Source organism: Hyperolius riggenbachi, chromosome 11, assembly GCF_040937935.1.
Source record: "Hyperolius riggenbachi isolate aHypRig1 chromosome 11, aHypRig1.pri, whole genome shotgun sequence".
Taxonomy (NCBI): Eukaryota; Metazoa; Chordata; class Amphibia; order Anura; family Hyperoliidae; genus Hyperolius; species Hyperolius riggenbachi.
This window is the reverse complement of record NC_090656.1, coordinates 137356017-137362016: the sequence shown is the minus strand read 5'-3', so window position 1 is coordinate 137362016 and position 6000 is coordinate 137356017. Positions and strand designations below refer to the sequence as shown.

Below are 6000 nucleotides of genomic sequence, written 5' to 3'. Positions count from 1 at the left end.
GGACCTGTGGAATCAGGCCCTCCGCTGTTTAGCACTCACCTCCACCTCCGACATGCTGCCAACATCTCCAGCTCGTTTAAAGTCACTGCTGATCCACTCCAAAATGCTTGCCCATGTGTCCCCATCCAAAATCGCCGCAACAATCCGCATAGGAAGTGGGGTAGAACATCCGGATTTTTAGCCAGTGTGTTGTGCGCTCTCCGGTTCTCATTGCTTTGTATTGGCCGGATGGTGCAGTCCGGCTCCGCCCCGGATACGGCTGCCGGAGGAGCCGGATCAAAAAATAGCGCATGTTGAGTCTTATGCCGGAGTCCGGATCCGGTCCAGATCCGGTCCGGACGAAACGGACGCATGTGAACGCACGCATAGGCTTTCATTGCTATGCCGTGCGTCCGTTCCGTCCGTCCCGCATGCGGTCCGGCTCCAGCACGGCGATTCCGGACGGCGCCCGCCAATGTGAACCGGGCCTTAAAGGCAATTGCTCTGAAAATGCTGCAGGCAGAGGGATTTCCCTAGTGCAATCACCCTCCTTGGCTACCACTGTTGCAGTGCTTTGCCGATCACCAGCAATCGCTGCTAGAGCCCTAGTAGTATACACCAGCCCATACTTCTACTTATGTGCTACTAAAATGTTAGGAACACATCACCTAAGCTGTAGCAACACGTTTGCCAAATGTTCTCCATCATATCCTATTGACTGAACCTGTAGTTTGTAGTTTTCTTTTCTATCCACAAGGGGGCAAATGGAGGAACTTGTTTAGTGTACTGAGCGAGTCTTGGAAACTCGTACTCAGTGACAGTGTATATAGGGCATGCAGCACAAGAGAACATCACGATCCTATATATCCTGGAGCAGCTACTAGAGACTGGCTGCCTGTGCACGCATACCTATACATTCATCCGGCTCTATAGGAATATCAGCAGCTATGGGATTTTAACTCCGAACTACTTTGGTTGAAGGAAACTCAAGGTAAGTGCGTGAAAACATTAGTGTTGTTTTGGATTTCTTTCTGAATTGAGGAATGAGTATTTGTGAAACGTAGCAGTGGCTTCTTCACTTGCTGTCAGTGATAATATTATTACACTACTAGTCATCATCATACACTTATAAGGAGCACTTGCGCTACTTGGCTCCTTATGTGCGCTGTGACTCACTAGCGTGTTCAAACCTTTTCAAAAGATTGATATTTATATAGAAAGCTTGATGAAACGTAGAGGTGATCTATCGCGTGTCAGGTGCGTGTGATTTGTTAATTACAACTCAATATGCTTTGCTTTGAAAACTTTATTTACTGTAGATCGTTTGCGAGGATGTGCTGTAATCGATGGGCAAAGAATATTATTTTCCAATCTGCGATGTAGCTAATAACAATTACGGAGATCTGGTTGCCTTGGGGAAAAAAACTGCACAACACATGTCAGGCAGGACTTTTATTGTGGTTTTATAGAGAAGTGTCTAGGCGTGTTGTGCTGCTGGTAACCCTCTGTGTGTGTCCCCAGCTACAGGTGCAGGAGAGTAGCGCTCTTCTAGGAGGTGATCCCCTCTGCACAGACAGCGAAGTCAGCGCAGGGGGTGCCCAAGGCAGGGCACAGAAGGGTGTGGTGGGTCAGCACCACAAGTGGGTGCTGGAGGGTAATAAGGGGTGTAGCATGTGAGGAGTGTAAAATTACAGTGCCTAATATTTTCGTACAAGGGTGTGTGTGTGTGAAGTTATATTTTAGTAATAGACGCCTCATTGTAAATCAGCTGGTTTAAGGTGAGTATTAGTGAGATATTATTGAAACAGACTAAAGGTGCCCATTAACAGTACGATTTCCAGCGAAAAATCGCCCCGAACAATCAGATAAATGTGACCGGAAATTAAATGAAATGTACTGATTATTTCAGCATCAATAAACCAATCCCTACTTCCTTTCCATCACAATGAAAATAAAATTGTCGTTGAACGATCACCTGTAGAATTGTTCTCATTTGATTTGGAACATCAACAAGGTTTATTTTCTGCCAATCAGATCACATTTATCCGATCGCTTGAGCGATTCTTCACTGAAAGTTACCATTAGGAGAAGGCTGAATAACCACAGATGTAAGTAAAATTGCGCACCAGAATTGTTGACTGCAAGCTCTTTTGGCAAGGGGCATATTTTAGTTGTTAATTCATGTACTCCTAGCATTCTATATGTGCTAAAAAAAATATTCCGTACTTTTCCGTTAGCCGGGTGCAACCGCTAGGTGGCGGTAATTACTATTCCCCCCCCCCCAGACCGCCATGGATAGTAGGGAAAGATGTAACTCCAGCTGGCAGCAGAGTTACATCTTTCCCTACTATCCATGGCGGCCTGGAGGGGAAATAGTAATTAACTCCACCTCAGCAATCGCTATCTTTCCCTACTATCCATGGCGGCCTGGAGGGGGAATAGTAATTAGCACCACCTAGCGGTTGCGCCCGGCTAACGGAAAAGTACCAAATATTCTTAACATTCTGGAATTTGGGAACACAGTATAAATAGGAGGCGTTACTAAGAATATGCACTAATGTCTGAATAAAGAATGTGCACTAATGTCTGAATAAAAGCAGAATGGCATACATTGATCTATCTGACTATCTCTAACCCAAAAAGTGAATGATCTTGATCTTCCTAAGATCTCAAATCTAATGTAACTAGTGTTATATAACAAATATGAGAATATAGAGCTTTGTTGTAGTAATGACACAATTTGTACAGCTCTGCATATGAAACAGATGTAAACAAGACTTTACTATATAAGTGGATCAGGTATGGACCCATATATCTGTTAAAGGACACCTGAAGTGAGAGAGATATGGAGGCTGCCATATTTATTTCCTTTTAAACAATACCAGTTGCCTGGCATCCTGATGATCTTTCATGTATCAGTAGTGTGTGAATCACCTATCTGAAACAAGCATGCAGCAAATCCAGTCAAATTAGAGTTAACCATCTGACTTGTTAATGGTCTATGGCTAAAAGTATTAGAGGCAGTGGATCAGCAGGACAGCCAGGCAAATTGCATTGATTAAAAGGAAATAAATATGACAGCCTCCATATTCCTCTTAATTCAGTTGTCCTTTAAAACTGGTGGTGTAAAATACATGGAAGTAAACATTGGTACCGTACCCTTGGAATTAAAATAGGTATTTAATGTTCAGTCTGTTGTTGGCTGGTGTGTGCTCTTCGTTATAAATGAAAATAACGTACCCATAGACATGAGATGTTGGTCAAAAGACCAAGCTGATTGTAATTAGTAATTATTTTTTTTAAAAAACAATGAGTTCATTTAAACCAAATATGCATGTGTGTACATATACACGGAGTACATAATAATACAGACAATGATATACATCAGTATACAGAATACAGTGTTGGTACAAAACACAGAATCAGTACTAAGTAAAGTAATAAGTACAGTAATAAGCCAGTGCAGCTGTAATGGGTTAGGTCAGACTTTGGTTATTTTGTGAGTTGGCGTAGCAATAGCCATAGCAACCATAGTAGCAGCTATGGGGCACTTGAGAAGAGGGGGCCCAATGGTAATTGATGTATTCACTATTAACTTTATTGTTTTAATTTACCCTCTGACTTTGTTTCAGTGCCCATGAACTATGTGCTGTGTAGATTGCAAGACCATGTAAATTGGCCAGTTAAAGACTGTCAACACTATCAAACCAAGTGTTCTAAAATAAACATGTACAAATAATGTCTAAGTAGCTGTGTAAACATTTTCCTACTTTTCATGTTAAATATCAGAGGCTGTAATTCATGTGTAGATTTTAGCTACATTTGGAATGTCTTATTTGCATAGATGAATCACAGCAGTCTGACATGCTAGAAACAGTATACTATTGAAGCAGAGTTATATTAAAAGCCTGTCAGGTTTCACACACACAATTACAAATGTTTATGCTGCACATAAAATACATTTCCTCTGCTCTTTGCAGAGAGCTCAGTCAGAGACACAGGCAGAGCTTTCTCTCTCACATACACAGAGTTAACAGATGCACTGTGAGGGAATTCCCCCTCCCCTCATGGCTCAGTCTGCCGTCAGAATTGCCATCAGAAAAGTGTGAAAGGAATTAAATAACAAAGAGAAGTTCCTGTAGCAGAGGGGACTACAGAGCCCCAAGAGGTGTAGACTTCATAACAATCAGTTCCTTACCATCATCAAATCAGCTTCTTTACAATGAAAATGCATCTCAACATAAAAAATTAGTATCCACAGTAGCAATACGCAGTGTCAGTAGGAGACTGTCATCGATCTCAGTAAAGAAAAAATATGACAGCTGGAACAGGAGAGAATCTGTACACAATTAAGGCATGGAATGTAAGTACGGGAATACTAGAGGACATGCACAATATCAAGCTATGTGTACAAGCATTGTCAGCAGGGCAATAGAGGACTAGCAGAGTTTGTAGCAATGAAAATAGCAGGGAAGGCAGCAGGAAGATGATGCACAATAGGTGCTGGGGGGTCAGTACAGGTGCACATTTACAGGCTGTGGCTTCAGCAGAATTTTTCCCAGTTTGTGCTTGCTACATTTTTGCTTTACACTGAACTTCATCCACCTGTTCATCGTTCATGTGAAGCAGAGTCAATCCTCTCTTTAAAGATTAAACTGAATATTCTACTGCCCTGAAGCAGACACTGTGATTCACGTTCTGTTACCAGGGGCCATGTTAGCTCTGCATTTACTTGTGGAAGTCAGAGGAGGTGAGTGTCCTGTTTTTGCTGCTTAGGCAGGTGTATAAGTTTGAAGTTATGACGAGTATAAAGAATATAATTTTGGGACAACTGATGAAACTCCCCTTCATTTGCTGGGGAAAATGCAGATGAAGGATCTGGACAATAACTTCAACAGCTTACTGTATTCTTATGTATAGCTTAAGGTGGCCACACACGATACAATAAAATGGTCCGATTTTACAGCAATTCGATAAATCTGATCGGATCTCCCGAAAAAATTGAAAGCTTTTTTTTCATTCTACTGAAAAATACGATCATTTTTCCTGTTTTCTTCGATTTTTATCGATCCGGAATGCCAGATATTTTTCTTCAATCTTTCTAAAGAATGTATGGTGTGTGTTGGATTGCCAATTTATTAATATACACACCCTAGCAATTTTGTTAGAGTTTCCAATCATTTTTATCATAATTGGGGACAAATCGAACATACGTGTTGTGTACATTGGTCTGATTTTTGAAACGTTAAGGCGGCCACACACGATACAATAAAATGATCCGATTTTACAGCAATTCGATAAAAACGATCGGATCTCTCGAAGATCGAAAGCTTTTTTTTCATTAGACTGAAAAATCTGATCGGATTTCCCGTTTTCTACGATTTTTATCGATCCAGAATGCCAGATATTTTTCTTCAATCTTTCTAAAGATTGTATCGTGTGTGTTGGATTGCCAATGTATTATGTGTTGGATTGCCAATTTATTAATATACACACCCTAGCAATTTTGTCAGAGTTTCCAATCATTTTTAGCATAATTGGGGAAAAATTGAACACAGGTGTGTGGTACATTGGTCAGATTTTTGAAATGTTACAATCAGTCAGAAAAAATGATTGCAATTCTCAAATTGAACAGATATTTAAAAAATTATATGGTGTGTGGCCACCTTTAGTCTAATGTGTGGTCTAATTCCCCCCTGTGGTTTTTTTAATACAAGCAAATTGGTGCCTGTTGGGCATGGGCAGCTTGAGAAGGGAGGGAAGACAGACAGCGGGGTCAGAAAGATACAGTAGGTGGATAGGCAACGGGCCTATCCACCCACCTACCATTGATGATAGTTGGGGTGGGGGGGGGGGGGTGATTTATGGTGTGTAGGAAAGGTTAGAAGGCCTAAAGCCTGGTACACTCCTTCAATTTTGACTGGCCAATAATTGGCCAATTTTACCACCTTTATGTTGTATTCGAGTCAACAGATTTTGAATACTATGAACAGGTTGTGTGGAGGTGGTAAAATTGGTTAG

At 41.2% G+C, this 6000-nt stretch overlaps 1 protein-coding gene across 1 annotated transcript in view; it reads left to right on the top strand.

Moving 5' to 3' along the window:
• The first annotated feature begins 805 nt into the window (after positions 1-805).
• CHRM1 (cholinergic receptor muscarinic 1) overlaps positions 806-6000 on the top strand; it is a 501924-nt gene continuing 496729 nt past the window's right edge. The window contains exon 1 of the mRNA XM_068261097.1: positions 806-970. The gene's annotated coding sequence lies outside the window, so the exon portion shown is untranslated. The remainder of the gene's footprint in view (positions 971-6000) is intronic.